This window comes from Python bivittatus, unplaced genomic scaffold (genome assembly GCF_059951505.1).
Source record: "Python bivittatus isolate LINGU-HERP-01145 unplaced genomic scaffold, Pbiv_v1 ctg000790_np1212, whole genome shotgun sequence".
Lineage (NCBI taxonomy): Eukaryota > Metazoa > Chordata > Lepidosauria > Squamata > Pythonidae > Python > Python bivittatus.
In genome coordinates, this window is record NW_028277110.1 from 7,114,041 (window position 1) to 7,133,712 (window position 19,672).

At 41.2% G+C, this 19,672-nt stretch overlaps 1 long non-coding RNA gene across 2 annotated transcripts; it reads right to left on the bottom strand.

The window, feature by feature from the left end:
- Window positions 1-13,865: 13,865 nt before the first annotated feature.
- Window positions 13,866-18,395, bottom strand: LOC148213975 (uncharacterized). Of its 2 annotated transcripts, none has more exons than XR_015793596.1 (3): window positions 16,559-18,395; window positions 15,647-15,741; window positions 13,866-14,770 (listed from the first exon to the last, which is right to left on the bottom strand). It is a non-coding gene; the product is annotated as an uncharacterized LOC148213975 (long non-coding RNA). The 2 variants fall into 2 exon arrangements; XR_015793595.1 differs by lacking the exon at window positions 16,559-18,395 and adding an exon at window positions 16,408-16,546.
- Between the last annotated feature and the right edge of the window lie 1,277 nt (window positions 18,396-19,672).

Below are 19,672 nucleotides of genomic sequence, written 5' to 3' on the forward strand. Positions count from 1 at the left end.
GATCTTGTTTCGCTGCCTGCGGCCCCGTTCATTGTTGGCTCGCGCCGTTATCAGTGTATAGTTAAAGCATTAAATAGCAACAGGGCAAAGCACGGGAAGGGAAGAACTATAAACCGTACCATGAATTGTGCCAAGCCAGTCCCGGCTTTGTTTGTAACTGCTGCATTACGCTTGAGTAAACTTCTTTGTTGAACACACGTGTCTCGAGAGTTTCTCTAGACGAACGGGGTAAACCTTACATTCTAAACGTATGTTTAAAATAACAACTATGCCATTTTAATTATTACTCTTTATTAAATTCATATGCCACCCAACTCCCAGTGACTCTGGGAGGCTGTAAGTATTTGGTATCAGCCACAATTACATTATCATGCAGATGATGAGAATTATATAATGTGCAAATGGTATAAATGATATATAAACTGCACAGATACATCATGATCCCCATGACAGAATTTGCCCTCTTTGGGCTCTCCTTGTGGATGTCAGCTCAGAAAGAGGTTAGCCAGTATAGTGACTACCCTAAAAATAAGCAACCTCCTATCAGTGAAGGTGCTGATGAAGTCCCTCCCTCCTCGTTAGCCCAGTGTGGGTAGGGGCAATATTTTCTGCTCTTTCTTAGAGCATGAAGGGCCTTAAAGGGCAAAATGGGTGCTTTAAGACTCAACAGAATTTAACAATTTCCCCTTCACCCCAAAGAACAGGCTGGAAACTTTGGCTCTATTCAATCTAGTGATGTTGCATGGAGCATTCATAAAAGTCATGAACTTATCAAAAGGAAATGGGCATTATGAAGTTATTGCTCAAATGACATGACTGTGAAATGATATCATGGTCTGATGCAAGTAGGTAAATCGTGTCCTTTGCATGACAATGTCACCATGCATATGCCATTGCCCTCATTGCCACTGCATTACTTCCATGCTCCCTGTAGCCTCAGAGGCCAATTTTAAAATGCAAGGAACAATGCAGATCAAAAGAGAAAGGGGGAAAAAAGGAAACAAAAAATATTATATTACATATAAGAAACCATGCCCCACTAACTTTATCACAGTCAAAAGTCACCCTACTTTAAGAGATGTCCCCTCCCTAACACACACACACTCTTTATGCTTCTTGGGGATTTTTTTTTAAAACAATAAGAGGAAAAATTTGAAAAACAAGTTAGGAGCTTTTGATCACATATACAAGACCACCAATACCACTACTATACGTAGCTTTTATGTTTGCCGATCTGGAACTGAATTATTTACTTGAAACAGAATATTCACTGAAGAAAGCAAAGATATTGGAAGTGAGATGAAAGACCTGGTTAATTATTAGACTCTCAGCTGAAACTATTGCAATAATGTAATATTGTCTCTATTACTAAGGATGCTCAGAGTAAAATGTATAATGATTTCGACTCAAATCAAATCTTTTTACAGACATAGACATATAACAGGTGGGGTACAGTCATTAAAAAGAAGCATAAAGGATCCAAAAATATACATCAGCAGTAAAAATGAAAATCTAAAAATAATTATTTAAAGCTAAAATAATATATATATTTTATACATATAAAACATTACAGGTTAGAAAGAGAGAGAGAGATTAAATTTAAAAGAAGGAGTAGGAGCATTAAATGGGTGTAGGGAGCATAAAAGTTAGCATGTGGAAGATTATATCAAGTAACAGAGCAGTCAAATATGGCAAACTAGGTGCTCATTAGATCTGCTTTATAAAGGTGAGCCCCAAACACAGATCATCATCCAACAAATTTTGAGCTGGCAACATTGTGCAGTATGTTGTAGCTGGGTTGGTATCTGAAAGCAACCAGGTGGTATAAAATTGTTCTGTGCACCCTGGGTATTTATGTAGCCAGATGAAGCTAGTATGAATGTAGTACAGCCACTGGAGAAGCATATGTTCTGTGTCCAGAGTCACACGGGCATTGTCTCTCTGGGCAAGGAATCTTCCTGTATTGGCCAAGGACAGCTGAAGGGAGGGCATCATGCCAGAGTAAAGGCCCTTTGGTGTCTAGGTACTTTGAGTTTAATTAGGTATGCAGTGGGGGATACCTAATTCCTGGCAATAAAGTTTGGGGTCCTGGCTAAATCCAGCTGGTGTTCTGTATCTGCTATGCACTGTTCAATAAGTGTTTTTGCCTGATACTAAGTAGAAAACCTGGGGAGAAGCCCAAGGAAGAGAGTTTAGTTGCCACTGCCTGTTTCCATGTGAATTGAAAATCATTGCTCATGGTTAATGGGGCAAGACCAAGATAGGATTAGGATTAGGGTTAGACAGCCTGAGCCAATAGTTGACTATGGCCACCCACATTCTACCCTCCACTTTCATGAAGCCTGTCTCTAATTGTAAGGTAGTATTAGAGACACAGTTAGAGACTTGAAGAATTGCTCTTAAAAAATTGGATTGTACAAGCTCTAGTGGCGCAAAATTGGAGAAGGAGCCAAGCTGAGCCCCGTAGGGAAGTTCTGTTATTAGTTTGGTTTCACATACTTTAAGAACTGCAGATAAGTAGTGGCCATCTCTTGTCTTAAGGTATTTAAGGAAGGCAGATGCATTTTCTGAATTTTCAGCAACATAGTCCCCATGGGCTTTCCTACTGTTGGCAGAATGAAGGGCTACCCCCAGATCTTTGAAACAGGAGACCTGCTCAATCTTGTAGCCATCTATTCTCCAGGAGCGGCTCTTGGGCCTTTTGGCAAATGCTGTGATTTTAGTTTTCTCATAACAGTTCTAGCTGGTCTTCTTTACAGTACTGTGTTAGTGCTCTTTTAAGGCCAATAAGTATTCTTGAAAGTATTGCTGCATCATCTGCATAGAGTAGGTGTGTCTTCCAGCAAGTTTTGGGGAATGAAAGTCTGTGTTGTGTAGATGGCCCACCATGGAGTTGATACAGAAGTTGAATAAGAGTAGGACCAATATGCAGCCTTGCTCAACACTTTTCTCAGTTTCAGTGGCACTGGTGAGATGGCCCTGGGGGTTACATCTTACTTTGAGTGAGGTCCCTTCATGCATGTAGTAAATGAAGTAGAATGTGAAGTAAAAGAAGTCCCAGGTAACTATGTCTTATACATTATTCCCGGGTAACTATGTCAGACTGTGCTTCAGCCAACTCTACAGGACCTGCACAACCAGAGTCCAATTGGGAGTAAATCCAAACAATTTATTCTGAAAGATGCCATGAAGAATCCTAGACATCAAAGCAGCATTTGATTCCATGCTGTGGAAGAAGCTGGGGCCGCTTTACTTTTCTCCCAATGGGACTCTGGTTGTGCAGGTCCTGTTGAGCTGGCTGAAGCAGTTTGACACAGTTGCCTTGGAAGAATTTGTTCCTGTTGGCTGCTTAGAGCTGTGAGTGTGTCCATCTTTATTTTAGATTCATGCCTCTTCTGGTTGGTTAAGATATCCTGGGAGATAGCATATGGCTGGGGTTCAAGCAATGGTGAATTCTTCTTTAAGAAAGGGAGTGGTCCCACCTGTGCTCTGCCCCTTCCTCAAGAAAACATTACTGGACTCGGCTGTGCTGGATAATTTCCAGCATGTCTGCAACCTTCCTTTCTTAGGAAAAGTTTGAGAGGGTGGTGTTTTGCCAATTGTCAAAGCGATGGCCAGGGGCAAGACACATAGTTCTTTTAGTTCTTTTAGATCCAGAGACAATCAATACACCAGTAGTTAAGATGTTAAGCTTTATTGTTAACTCTAGCAAACAGATTTAAATAATATATAGGAATTAGCAGATTGCATTAAATAGAAATACAAAAGCATAGTATAAAAGCATCATACCAAGCAAGATGATAAAACTCTTCCCCTACTGTCGGGACCTACCATAAGGTGACAGCGGAGAGACCCCAAGATGGCTTAGACAACACAGCACCTAGTCCCAAGGCCTGTGTCCATGCTCCAAATTCCAGGGGTAATGCCAGGGCTTTTTATCAAAGCCTGGCACTACAATCCCATGACTCTGTTTTGGAGTCAGGGGCTTTGAAAGCGACCTTGACCAGATATTGTACCTGCTCATCAAAAGATTCCAGAGCCTGGGAACTGTATAGATAAACTTGTGCTTAACCTAAACAATCCTGAGGGTTTTGCCCCCCCTTCCCCTACTTCTAAGTAAAAGTGAAAAACAAGCCAGCTAAACATTATTATGAAAGTTAGCTTTCTTAATATGTGCAGGAGAAATCAAATTATGTCACCTAAATTCCTCAGAATAACAATGGTCTTCCACATTGCCACTACAGATGGTCATGCTGCAGCTGCGAAGCCTCCTAGATGAAGTAGATTATCTGGATCTCTTTCATTCAGGTTTCAGTCCTGGGCATAGTATACAGATGGCATTTGTTATGTTTATTGGTGACCTTGACAGGATTGGGATGGAAGTGGTGCATTAATCCTGGCCCTCCTTGATCTCTTGGCAGCCCTTGTTACCATCAGTAATGATATCCTTCCGGAACGGCTCAAAACGTTGGGAGTGGGAAGCTCATTGTGTTTATCCTCCTCCTTCATCCAGAGCCAATTTCAATTAGTGCTGATGTGGGAGTCAGATCTGGCCCAAGGCCCTTACCTTACTGGTTGCCTCAGGGTTCAGTTCTCTTCCCACTCCTGTTTAATATATACCTGAGACCATTGGGTGAGGTCATCCATCAGTTCAGGGTTAGATATCATCAGTATGCCGATGATTATTGTATATCTCAACCTTGGACTATCCAAGTGATTCTGTTAAAGTTCTGTCTTAGTATAGGGAGTTTGTTAGGGTCTGGATGGGGAGAACAGGCTCAGACTGAACCCTTCTGAATGGCTGTGGTTCTGGATAGGGTCACATTGCCCCAAAGACCTAGTATTCAGTTGGGAGTCCTCCTAGACTTGCACCTCCTGCTTGAACATGGGATTGTAGTGCCAGAGGGCTTTTGCACAGCTCCTTCTTGTGCATCAGTTTCACCTGCTCCTGGATCAGGAGACCTTGCTCACCGGGGGGGGGGGGGGAGGCTACAGGAATAACCCTTAAGTGCAGATGGACTGTTATCTGTCTCTCAGGAATGCCCAAGGTCATACCAGCGTGAGACCAGGAGAGATCCAGGGAAAGACACAAGAAGGACTGTGGGATGGAAGAGGGGTGGTGAAGAGAAAAGTGGTTAAGTAGAATTCGGCTCACGTGGACTTTTAGTTTCAGCAATACTTTGGAGATGGTGTACTACTTCTCAATAAATGAATCTTTCTTTGAACTTATCTGAGTTTCAAGAGGAGTCACATTTGTTGGGGACTGAGCATTGCAGTTCATCACAACGGTCTTAAGCGGAGCTAGATTTGAGCTCCTGGAATCTATAGTAAAACACAGGCGATTCCATCAAATACCATATTCAGAGAGGAAATGTATATCTGGTGTCTATAGAAGACGTCGTACTATGTGGCTCAGCCAGGGAGTAGCATTTAGAGCCACTAATCAAAAGGACAGACTGTTGGGGCCCCATCAATAGGCCATCTTACTTCCTTCGAGGTACAAATGCAGGGGCAGGGAGAGAGACTGCCAAGGAGAGAGCCATTCTCCTGAGAGCTTCTCACCTAGATCAGATTGGGGTCAATTGCCAAGGTGGTGGTCTTATTTAAATATTTTACTGAACGCTTTTTGTATATCTGAATATGTTGCATCTATTTTACTGTGCTAATTGATATGGTTGTTTGGCTTATCAATTAACTATACACATACACACACATATGTGAGTGTGTGTGTGTGTGTTTATTAAATATATATTCAGAAAAATGAAATCAGCAATGTGGTCTTGTAGGATGAGGAAAATGTCTTTAATGTAATGCAGTAATTTTCTTATTTTGATTTTTTAAACTTAAATAAGGATTTCTTCTTTTTTATTAATTGAGTCAATTATCTTGTTCCCTTTGCTAGAGTTGTTACAAATGGAACAAGCTAAGCGAGATGTCTTGTGAAATTCATCAAGGACGTTGTTTATCTTATTTTTATTTTGATATTGAAACCATTCTCTTCCTTATTTGACAGTTGAAAGATTTCTGCTATAACAGTGGTTAGTGCCAAATACAAATTCTTATTATATACTAATGATTATGTTATTTATAATTATGCATTTTTATACCAATGTTTATTGATATTATGCAATAGTTTCATAATTTGTTAGATTATTCAAATAATAAGCTTATATATTTCCAATGGGTTTTAATTTTTGTATGGAAATTTATAATCATTGGGGATCTGTTGTTCGAATTTTTTTAAATACTTGGGAGCAGTTATTCCAAGAAAACTTTCTTCTTAATGTAAATATTTTCTTAAAAAATCAGATAAAAATAGACATTAAAATCCCACTGAATTTCTGGTGGAGGGTAAATGTTGCAAAAATGAATATTATTTCAAAACTGATATTTTTACTTAGATGTATTATTTCGCTAATATCTTTAAGTTATTTCGATCACATTTTGGTTCTATAATTTTTTCAATACTAGCTCTTACTGGGGTTGCCCAAAGAGTTGGCCTGCAATTTGGGACCCTCCTGGACCCGAGGCTTGAAGCCGTGGCCAGGGCAGCCTTCACTCCGCTGACATCGGAGGATCAGCTGCAGCCCTATTCAGACCAGGATGTCCTGGCTACCACCACTTCATGACATTACTGCCACACAACGTACCTTCGAAATGATTCAGAAGCAACAGTTGGAAGGAAACGAGGCACCCAAGCTGTTAACGGACAAGAGGCACTCTGGGTTGCATCTATTCTCTGCCCACTCTGTTGATTACCAGCTGGTTTTCAAATCCAGTTTGAAAGTGCTGGTTTGACCAAAAAAGCCCTGGCTAGTACCTTAGGGACTATTTTCTCCATCTGCTTAGTCCATGTGTGTGTGCCTGAAGGGGGTGATTAGGTCCAGTTCCTATAGGGCCCTTCTCTGGTCCCTACATTATGGAACACCTTGCTCCCAGGGATATGCCTGGCGTCCTCCTTGTTAGTCTTCCATATGCTAATGAAGAATGGGCATTTAGGGGATGATTTTGGTGGCTGATTGTGTGGGCGCTCGTCTGTGTTTGTATTTGATCCATACTATGCTTTAATATTTTGGATTTTCAGTAAACTGCCAGGAATCAGTCTGAGCTAATTGGTATTGAAGTACATCTTATTTAAATTTTATTTTATCTTATAGACTTTTAACCTGCCTTAATCTGCCAGGACACACAGCAGTGAACAGCAGTTACATAACATGAAACGTCCATGGTAAGATAAAGAAGGTGCCTATAAATAGTAACAAAATAAGCAGCTCCTTACACCTAAAAAACTCTTTGGAAGAGTTTGTTTTCAGCAGTTTCCACAATGAGCACATGAAGTCCAGCCTGATCTCAACTGGGAGGTTACTCCAAGGAGCAGAGTTTGGCACTGGAAAACAGCACTTGCATGACACATCCCTCTTCGCCTCATAGAAGTGGGGCTTTACCAACAGTTTGTCAACTGGGCATAGGGAATGGCTTTGAAGGACAGGAGCAAGAGCTGCTACCAGTGCAATGATCGGGCAAGCATGGCTTGAGCCCATTCCAAGAAACTAGTCTGAGTAAATGACTCAAACCAGCCCCTCCCCTAGTTCACACAATGATAAAGTAGGGGAGGTGGGAAGCACATTCAGACGTGCAAGATTCTCTTACTATAGCTGTCGCAATAAAAATAGTCCTAGCATTGATTTCTTAGTCTGGTCTACCTTATAGGACTGACACTCCTGGAACAACTGAATCACCTAGGTTGATTCCAATTGGAAAAGGTGGACCTGAAGATATCTAGAAACCAAGCCATATATGGCTTCGTAGTCAAAACTACCACTCTGAATTGCAACTAGAAGCTGGTTTGTTTATTAAATTTATATAGCCACCCATCTCACTACTGTGACTTACAAAGGTAAAGATAATGCAAGATTTGCAGCATAGCAGGCCCTGTAATACAGGTGTAATATGCTCCTGGGTAATGTATGTCAGTTAACAACAGGGCCACTACATTTTGAATCAACTGCAGCTTCAGGATAAGTCTTCAGACATAACTCCATATAAAATGCACTGCAGTAGTCCAGAAAGTGGTGATGAGGTATGAACTACTGGGGCTAGGTTCTTCCACTCCAGGTAGAGCTGCAACTGATCTACCAATCAGAGCTGGGCAAATGTGCCACTGCCCATAGCTTCTACCTGCCCAACCAGTAGTAGCCATGATTTTAGGAAGACTCTCAAACTGTGTTCTGCTCCTTCAGGAGCAGCATTTCCCTGTCTAGAGGGGCAGGCTGGAGCCATGATGCAGCTCCGTCTTACCTGCATTCAGTTTTAGCCTTTTTTAAAAATCACATCTGGACTCTAACAAGCTCCAGATGCTGGGACAGGACATCAACAGAATCTCCAGCATCACCTAGCCGTACAACTGCATTTCATCAGTTAATTGATGGTACTTTATACCAGAACAACAGATGATTACTTCTAATGAGTTCTTGTGAATGTTAAATAAATGCTTTTGTAGGAATATCACAAGGGCAAAATCTCATGTGTATTGTTTTGTTTTTCTGGTCAGCAAACAACAATGGGGGGGGGGGAGCCTGCATGGATTTATGGACATTTTTATCCCTAACTTTAAATGTGAATGTGAAATAACTCAGAAAACAGGAGCAATTCTTGATAAAGTTTTGCCAAGAATTTTGCTTTCAACAAAAATGGAAAAGCAAGTCATTTCAGTTTCCATTTTTAACAGCAGTAATATGATCTTGGATGAAGTAACTGTGATCTGCTAAATCTGTTCCATCCCAACTAAGTTTGGTGATGTCTGCATCCCATTTTTGTCCTGCCAAGTCACTAAAGAGAATTGGTAATTTTTCATGGGAGATGGGCTGATCTCCAAGATCAAGAAAGCACATTATCCGTTTATGATGCATGCACTGGCCTATAATCTCTTTAATCTTTCCAGTTTATTTATTTTGCTGTAATTTTGCTGCTTGAAGGAGTCTACATATCAGCAAAACATCCCTTGGATGCCCACCTACACAGGCAAACAAAACTTTTCATAAAAACAAATAAGCATTCAAAGAAAAAAGCAGGGATTTATTTGGGTGCCTCCATCTGCTGCTAAGCCCTAGCATGAAAAAGTGATGACCCCACTTAAAATGTACCAGTATGAGGGCAGCCTTGGAGAACTTGCAGACAACATTTGGGGTCTTTCCCTGAATCCTCAAGGAAGCTTGGAAAAATCAAGAATGGGGAAGATTTCTGCCATTCTTCAGAAGGGCCAAAACATCCAGTTCAGCCCTCTTCAGGTTAAAGCTGAAAATTAGTATATGCTATTCCAGGCTAGATGGAATATATTCAGCAAATTTATGCAGATTTATTTTTCTTACAATGTATTACATGTTGAAAAGCATCACATGAATTTCAAAAAGAAACATGAATTCTAATAAAGGTCCAATTATGTAACTAAATATCCAAGAACTTAAAGTTCCATTCTTCATATGGAAGTTGCAAAGAACACCAGGGGTCTCATTTAAAAAACCTGTGATGCCTATTTGCTCAGTGTTTACAAAACAGTTTTATCTGCTTTGGGTCCACTGGTACCTGTCTTAGCAACTTTAGCCCTCACACCTGCCCACCACATTCCTCAATAGCTGCAAATTCTAGACCAAGCTGAAGGGCGTAGAGCATATTACAGTAATCTAAGCATTAGATGCATAAACCATTGTAGCAGATCTGGTATATCAATTGAAGCTAGACATAGGTGTTCCCATGGAAGTCCCATGGGTATGGTAGTCCTCTGGGTGCCAATTGTAGAGTTGGCTCTTAGAAGCACCTCAATTACATTGCTATTCCTTCTTCTGCAGTGCAGTTCCTGGTGATTGCTGGTTCACACGGCCTCTGTTCTAAAATGGTTAATAGGACCTGGGCAGATCCTACTCCCCCAGAGCACATCAGCAACCAATGAAGTATGGAGGATCATGTCCACAGCCCAAATTGTGCCATCAGAAGGTGAAAAACACTACTTTAAAGGTGGAACAACTGGAAGTAACTAAAGCTGCCTGGGCAGAGGGCTAAGGATGAGCTGAAGGCAATATCATGTGGATCCACCCTCTAAAAGTGAAGACGGCAGGGCAAGAGAATGAGCCCGTATGCTTTCCAAGTGTAGCAGTATTTATTCAGTCAATTAGCAGCAAAATTTACAAAATATAACCTAACCCTATCCCTAACCCTTGTTGTTGTTCAGTCGTTAAGTCATGTCCGACTCTTCGTGACCCCATGAACCATATTGCGCCAGGCCTTCCTGTCCTTCACTGCCTCCCTGAGTTTGCTCAGTTTCATGCTCATGCCTTCAGTGATGCTATCTAACCATCTCATCCTCTGCCGTCCTCTTCTCCTTTTGCCTTCAATCTTTCCCAGCATCAGGGTCTTTTCCAAGGAGTCTCCAACTCTAACCCTAACCCAAGTCAAATGAATGAGATATAGTCATAGCAAGGAGTCTCTATAATAAATGTATAACATAAGCTACTATAATAATGTATATTAATAAACTCTGCAAGTATATGAAGTAAAAATGCATGTCACCTAAAACAAAATAACTAACATGATTGTAGAATGGGCATATTAAATCTGAAGTGATGCATAAATCAGAAGTGGTTATTCCTGGGACCAATTATGCCTTATTTTCATTGCGACAACACAAAACGTGGCTACTGAGCAAGTAATAAATGGTTTCATATCTTCTAGAAGATGATTCACATAGACGTTGTCTAGCCTTTTTGGGGATTTGCATATTAGGGGCAGGATATAAGTAGAACTAATATACCTATACATTTTACAGTGTAATAATACATGAGAAATTGATTCAATCTCCTTGTCACCACATGGGTGGGTATGCTCAGTTAACATGGTTTTGGAGTATCTGCCTTGCAGCAATGCAGATGATAAGATATTATATCTAGCTCTGAAAAATATGATTCACAGCCTGGGGAAAGATCGATTCTGTAGATATTTTACTGGTTCCTAAGTGTCCTTGTTTATCCCATTTCTGCCATATAAGGGTCACCTGTTAACTTCAGCCTGGAACTCCATATCCTTGGTTGTTTGTCCTTTCCATTATTACAGACTGTTTGAAGATATTCCTATTTCATTCCCATTTGTTTCTTTTGGGGGGATGTATTGTCAGAACCCTTGCAATCAATCAACCGTCCTGCTAGTTTGCTTGCTTCGTTTCTGCCATTGTAGTGAAAGTGGGGTGGGGGGGAGGTTCGAAGGTGAACTGTTAGGTGCAGATGGGCTGTTATCTGGTTCTCAGGGACGCCCAAGGCCGTACCAGTGAGAGACCAGGAGAGGACCGTTGACATGGGCAAAAGAGAATCAGGGACAGACCGGGGGAGGTGAAATGGGAATGGGGTAAAATCAAGTTTTGGCGCGCACAGAACTCAGTTCCAGCAATGGTCTAGGGCTGTGCATTACTTCTCAATAAATGAATTTTTCTTTGAATCTGCATTGGTTTCAAGGGGAATTGCTTTCATTGGGAATGGAGTACCACAGTTTCTTACATATATATTCCTTCATACTATTTATTAACTGCATGTATATACAACACTGTCTTTTCTTTAAATGGTCAAGGTTTATTCATAGGTTACTATAATTTATAGTGGAAAATAGGGGAGGGAGCCATCCCAAGTCTTTAGACATGCAACTGATGCTCTCAGAAGTAGCAAATCATAATGCATAAACAAATATTTGAACAATATGGCAATCTTGGGATGAAAAATGTCTTTCTTCTTTGGAAGTTTAAAGCAGCTGGATTCCAGATACGATTCAATAGTCATTAGCAAATACTCAGAGGGTTAGCCTGTGGGAGGAACAGATGACACACTAGGTATCAGCTTTTCCATCACTATCATCTTTCTCGGTATCCAAGTTAAAAGCAATGGCCTGTTGTCAAAGAAAGGGCATAATGTAGAGACTTGTGGAGGACCCCATTGGATCCAAATGCAGACATAAGTGGCTGTAGCCTACTGACTGCCAAATAAGGAAATAAGGAAACCTAGAAGGGCCAGTTAGCTAAATCCCTGGTCAAACACAACAGCCCCTTCTGAAGTTAATTAGCTTTGGAGTAGCTTGTTTGGGAGTATTGATTATGTGAGTCTTCCTAAGAGCAGAACTGGCTGGGAGGAAAAAGGCATTACTTTAGGTTACTATGACTGAAATCTTCCAGGGTTTTATGAAGGAAAATTAATTGTACACAGGCTTCTAGATGCAGTATATAATGATGGGGTATTATTTGATTTGATTTTGCTTAATTCCTTTTACAGCTATTTCCTCTGAGTCTCAATCTCTGTTTCGAGATTGCTTTTGAATTCTAAGCTTTGGTGTTGTGTGTTTTCTAATAAATTCAATATGATTTTAAATAGACAATTTTGGTATCAGTTTGTACCTTGGTGATTTTAATTTGGTTGCATGCCTCAGTTGACCTATGCAAAGAGCCAGTTTCTGGATTTAAACTACTCTTGTGTTTTTGAATTAGCACAATGGAGAGAAGGGTCCTTTTGGCCTTGCTCCTAAGTCCCCGAAAGAGAAAGGAGGTAGATGACCAGTGATCATCATGACACCGAGAAGCAGCTGGGAGTGGGAGGTCTGTGTGTGACCTGCCTCCCTGAAATCTTTTGTGGAGGCTTCTCTACAGGTGGACTTCTATTAAGCTTACGCCATCCCTTTGCAACCGCTGGCTAGCTGTTTATATAGTCACCAGACTACTAGTTTGCTACTGATATTTTGTGTTGAAGCTCTAATTAAAACCTTTGTGTTGGTCAAAGTACTAAATTTTATATTTAGAAGAAACCCCAAAGTCTGAAATGGACTCTGTGTGAAGTGCCTGAAGATTGCAGAATAAATTTTTATTTTTGCCCACCAACTCTGGCAGCAATTATTCCCTCTGCAGATAATCCCAGACCACTTTCCAGGCTCAGCTACAGCACAGGCATACATAGCTTTTTTACAAATTTGTATCAAGTGAGGTGTGTGATGAAAAACTTCTACTGGCCAGTCTGGCCCTTGTCAGTGCAGAAAACTTTGAGGAAGTAATATGCTATGCAGCAGAACAGCAAGTAGCCTCTGCCTGTATGAGACCCTGTGATGGAACATGCTTCATTCATATGAATCACTGTAACAAAGTGTGATTGCTTGCAGCCATCTCTGGTCACAACCAGCCTTACACTGAGTTGTTGACCTGGCTCTTTATTAAGCATAATGGCGATGCATCTATTCTGGTCATAGCCTTTCCATCTCACATCATCATCCCACGCATAGATAGGGCTCGATCTCTCACTCTCTCCCTGTCTCACTCACACACCTTCACACAAAATGTCTTCCTCTACTGCTTGCAATCTTTAAAATCATTAGCTTTTTAGTGATAATTCTGCCCCATGACATTTCTTTATCTTCAAGAAAGACTCACAGCCATAATCTTCCTCTCTAAGCATATTAGACAGGTGAATCCTAAACTGAAATTATGAAAAACATTATGCACATGCTCATGGAAAGTGCAAATATTGTTTGATTAAAGTCTCCCATTGAAGCAATGTGTGCAACAAAATAGTGTGATCCCTGAACCCTGTTTTTTATGATGTAAATTTACTTGCGTCCAGTACTATTTCCTCCAAAGCAAACAGTTCCATGAAACCTGGCTGGAGGCTCCAGTGGTTTGGATTTCAGTGGCCAATTAATGAACTTTGTGCCTGGAGATAAACTGTCTCTTGTGGTGGCCATGAAGTCATTTCCCTTTTGTGGTGATCTTAAGTGATGACCTGGACCTGGCACAAAGACTTCAGTTAGTCAGATCAGAAATGATTTCTTGACAAGAAAAAGGAGAGTCCTATGCACAACATGTTTATTTTGGCCAAACTTTTGTGAAGCAAAGTCCATTTCATTGGCTGCCTGGCCTGTAATTTTCACCTGCCTGTTGATATGGAGGGAGGAACAGTATTGAAGAAGGTAGAATCAGATAGCAGTGAAATATACAGTCTATGACAATTTGATAGAGGTTAAAATCTATACAAAATAACAACTCTGCATGACCATGGTAACATTTTCCTGAGGGAAAACTATATTAGTCTGTTACTGCAAAAGCAATGCTTCCTGTAGCACCATAAAAATTAAGGTCTGAAAATGCCAGGAGTCATTTGGTATTTGGGATAATGATGTCCAAACCAGCCCCAGTATCCAGTATCCAGCTCCAGAGTCCATGAATTCTTTTCAAATGAGCGTGTGTCATCTGCGTATTTCTCTTTCATTCTAACTCTGAAATTTCACTGGGCCAGGTTGGACACATGACCCTCTGCAGTCCCTATGCCCATGTGGGGACCACCCTGTGGAGTCCCTGAGCCATGTGTTCCTCTCTTGCTTTCTTTACAGGGAATCTCACATGGCTTTCTATCCATTTTAAAGAAATACCCTGGCAGAGGCCACAATGCTTATGTATCACTTCTTCTCTCTGGGACCCTGATGTATCTACCCAGATTGCTTGATACTGTGCCATTATTTCTTTTATACATCCCACCTATAACTTGGTAACTGCCACTAGCTTCTTGTGGAAACCACTTATTCATTAAAAAAAGGTTTGAAAATTAAAAGCTTGAGTTGCCAGTGAAAATTTGTCCTCTGCTGGAGCAGGGCATTTTGGTTTGGTTCAAAGTTGCAGGAGTGGATGAGAAATAGATTTCTTCAGGGCAAAACTGTCTCCACACGTTTCCACAGGCTCCCTTGATGACAGTCTTCTTCACCACTAACAAGAGACAATTTGAGTTTATTGAATAGAAGCACATTTGAAGGGGGTTGAGAAATGGGTCTCTTGCTGGGGGCCAGAAATCTTACAACATGTGGAATGCCCAAGGATACTTCTGCAAGCCCTGAGTGAGCTGCCCTACCATTCACCAGGAAGTACAGAGATAGAAGAAGGCAGAGATTCAGGAACAGGTTTAAGCAAATTAAAAGCCACTTTTTTGGCACTTTACCTTTACATCTCTTGGGATGCTCACCTTTAAACTTCCTGGTTGGGTAGTCCCAAGATAGGTTTAGCAAATCTGTGTCCTTGGCAACAAGAATTCTCTTGCAATTCTTTTCTATCAGTATTTATTTATTTATTTGTTCAATTTATATAGCTGCCCATCTCACATACATAGCCTATTTGAGGTACCTTGGTTCAAAAACTGTTGCCCTATGACGCACCGTTTTGCCCAGTTGAAGGTTACAGACACAAGAATTTTAGTAGGATATAGGTCACTAGCACTTTGAATTGCACCCAGAAGCATACTGGCAGCCAGTGCAGCTCATGGAGCAGAGGTATAACATGCACTGCTCAAGGAGCAGACATAACTCCTAGCACCACTGTGTTTTGCACCAGCTGCAGCTTCCAAATGCTCTTCAAGGGCAGCCTCATGTAGAGCATGTTACAGTAATCTATTCAAGAGGAAACCTGGGCATGAGAGACAAAGAGCAGAGCCTCCTGGTCCAGGGAAGGGCACAACTGGCTTTTTAAAATTCAGAGACGGCTGAATATGAGCAGGAAGAAGAGGAGCAGGAGCAAGAGGAGGAGGAGGAGGAGGAAGACTGCCATTAGTTGTGGCTAGAGGGTCATTTGTTAGTATTTTTTGCTATATACCTTTCCATCATCCTGCAACCTCCCTGGCTGCTGCTGCTGCTGCTGCCCCTGCTCCTCCTCCTCCTTTCTTTCTTCTTTCTTCTTTCTTCTTTCTTCTGGAGCTCCACAAATAGAAATGTGTTCATTATAAGGGGCTTGGTTAAATCTTCCATATTTAACCATTGTGTCCAACTGCGCAAATTTTGCTCGAGTAAATACCACCCTAAGATATTTGGGCATTTCTGTGTTCAAATACTTGGCAATTTGGAAGGTATGTTTATAATGGCTCATCCATTTCAGTGAGCCAACCTTACTAAGGGTGGCTATATCCAAGATTCTTTGTGCAGCAATCTTTTTAGCTTGTTCTTCAGAAACAATTGGACATGAGACAGGGAGACCACAGCTCTTAATGTATCCAAGAAGTCGGTAACTGAGATTTTGTCTGTTCTAACAGACACAATTTTGGGAGTCTGTCAGTTTTCATAGCACTGATTTTGCACCAATAATTATAAGCCCTGATTTTAGACAAAGGACAAATTGTATGGATTCCCATGTCAGCCCTAACTGCTCCACCCACCAGTGGACACAAAAAATAGGAAGATGTTGAGTAAAAAAGGGAGTTAAGTGATGGTGGGGGATGCGGTGGCGCAGCGGCTTAATGACGATGAAAGTTGCCGGCCAGAAATGGTCAACACTTCAGTGGTTTGAGCCCAGCTTCGCACAGCAGAGTGAGCTCCTGCTTCTTCCCCAGTTCCTGTCAACTCAACAGTTCAAAAACTCACGTGAGTAGATAAATGGGTACTCTCACTCCGGTGGGAGGAAAAATGCTGGCGGCGCCTTGCAAAAGGAGTCAGGAGCAGTTGCCGGTAGCGCGGAAGCTGCGCTCGCCTGAAAAAGGCACGAAGCAACGGAAACCCCACCTTCTGCACTCACCAGCTGGGCTCTGCTCTAGGAAGGAGGCACTGGCAAACCACTTCCGAAAGACCTTGCCGTGAAGACTGCAGGGACTCGTCCAAAGCAGTCACCGCAGAGTCGGTAACGACTGAGTGCAGATTAAAAAAAAAAAGTGATGGTGGTGGGTTTCGTAAACAGTGGAAACCACACATCCTGAAAAAAAACTCTCATGGAAAGAAAAGTGGTGGGCGCTTGCTTCCCTGGTGGGGGAGGCGTAAAAAAGGGACAGAGTTAATCGAAAGGGTTGTGTTGAATGTTTTCCAAACAGAGCAGCAGGCTAGCGCTCTAGCCAAAGTGGAAAGGGGTTTCTTGCCAGTCTGACTTTCAACGCATGGGAATCAGCTGACGTGTTGAAGCAGCTGATTTGGGACAAAAAATGGTAATTCAAACAACTATCACTTCTTAGGTCTTATTTGGTCAAGATTTATTTGGTCAAGATCCCTGGACCCAAACTCATTTGATTTATGTGACCAGAATGATGCACTCTCTGCATGTTGCTGAATTCTTTTTTATTGCCTGCAGAACCTCGTCAAGGGTTCTTAGCTCTGCTTTTTTACTATCAGTCTGTATTTTATTGTTACATTACAAATTATTAGTTTATTATTTCGCCATTTTATTGTTAAAATAACTTTAACAATTGTACTTCCTATGAAGCTCTACCAAGAATTTTTTTTCATAATGTCAATATATAAATATTATTCTATCCAAAATGCTATAGCCTCCATCAACATGTGCACACAAGCCACACAGAAACACACAACATTCAGATTTAAACATTAAACGGCTTCTTGCTTGTTACACAACTTAATGATAATCTCTTACTGGATACCACACAAACAGAACTGTGCAGTTTATAGATTATACCGTTGCTCTGCCATAGACCATACAAAATCTTTTGATCAAACAGCCATTGCAAACTTTTTTTTCTGTTTGCAGGAGCCAGAGTATAAATGTAGTCCTGTATCCATGAACATTTTTGATCTATTGCATCGATCTGTTTATCATCAAATTCTCCTTTTGTGGAGAAGTGGAATACCAGATCTCAAAAGCAGCTGTTGATCTGCTCTTCCTATCAAGGAGAATCAGGAACACCACTTGATTTTATGAATCTTTCTTTTGTTTAAGAGAGATCAAAGCATTAAATCTCAGAAACTTTATTACCATATACAGGTAATCTCCAGTTTAAGAACAAGTAATGTTCACAAGGTCTGTCCATAAATCATATTTTACATAAGCCGGAACAGTATTATTATATAATAATGTATAAGTGGCATTGTGTAATTAATTTGAACCATTGTGTATTTAACTTGAATCATTGTGTATTTAGCTTGAATTTTGCTACAAAAGGCTCCATCCTTAACTCTGGGTTGTCTGTAATTGGGTACTCTTAACCTGGGGACTATCTGTAATACAAATTGCAGTCCATAGCAGAACTGCAAAAAAGAGGAAAGTAAACTGCCAGGTTAACCGAGCAAGCCAGTCATAGTTCACAATTGTGATATAATGCAGTTTATTACCCAACCTGCGAGGTCATAGACACCTCTGATATTACCAAAGCCTATGAGATGTTTTACAGAGAATAAGGAATCAAGCTTCAAACTTAAAGGTTCCATGCAAATAGAACACTAATTTGAAAAACAGTTGTTGGTCCCTGTTTTCTCTAGTAAGGAAAATCTGGAAATGTACTTGGGCTCATGAATCTTGCTTAAGAGGGGGCTTCCAGTGGAGGAGCAATGGTGGAAGATTAGTTCCGGCTGAAGTTCTGGCCAAAGCTGGGATTTTAGGGTGGTAATTTGGGTGTCTCAGGACTCTTTCCAAGACAGGAAGCATTCTCTGGGCAAGGAGAAACTATCGAATTGTACCTTGTGTCTTCCAATCGGCTGTAACTTGCCGAACGATCATGGATGGCGACCGAACGGTGAGCAATCAGCTGGGAAGCGGGTGGAACAGCTTGTCAGAGCTGCATCTAAAGCCTCCTTAAAGAGACATTACTTCCGGCTACCCCACCTCTAAAATCACCTTTGTTGTATGTTATTTAAAGAATTTAAAGAGGCTATCTCCACTACAGAAATATTTCTTCTCTTGGTTGGCTTTTCATTATTTTCTGTGACTTCTAAAGTGCGTCTTACTGGATTCAAAGGATTGGAATACGAGCATGCAATCTGGAAGTTCTAATGGTTCTCAGGAAGTTTATTACACCTTTAGGAGACTATTTTTATCTATATCTTACTTTTGCTTTTAAAAAGGAAGATTTTTTATATAAGGGATTTCTCGTGGAGTTGAGAGCGATCTATTTTTAGATGCTGTGGGAAAGTTTTGGTTTGGCGATTTTCTCAAGCTCTGATTGGCTGTTGACTTGACCCACCCACCCCGTGCTTTGTCACTAGTTGTAGATATCTGATTACATTTTGCTTTGGGGAATATTAGTTTGGGCCACATGAGAGAGCCAAAGCATTTATTTGAAGAAAATAAATGGACTTGTATTATATGTTAAAAATCACTTGACATCATGTTTGTTGTTAACAAATGATCATGGTAGATACATAGCAGTTGAAGTGGAGATTTTTTTTTTTTTTTTTAATCTGCGCTCAGTCGTTACCGACTCTGCAGTGACTGCTTGGACGAGTCCTTTGCAGTTTTCAAGGCAAGGTGTTTCAGAAGTGGTTTGCCAGAGCCTCCTTCCTAGAGCAGAGCCCAGCTGGCGAGCGCAGGAGGCGGGGTTTCCGTTCCTTCGCGCCCTTTTCGGGCGCACACGGTTTTTCACGCTTACCAGCAACTGCTCCCGACTCCTTTTTGCAAGGCGCCGCCAGCATTTTTCCTCCCACCGGAGTGAGAGTACCCCTTTGTCTACTCACGTGAGGCTGGACTCGAACCGCTGAAGTGTCGACCATTTCTGGCCAGCAACTTTCAGCGTCATTAAGCCGCTGTGCTACCGCATCCCCCTGAAGTGGAGATATATGGACTTAAAATGATTGGGACTTTGGCAATTTTCCTTCCTTGATTTTAATTTGCTTTTCAGATGTTCAAGGAAGGAAAATTGCCAAAGTTCTTTTTTGATTTAATAGACAATTTGGCATTGGTGGATTCATGGAG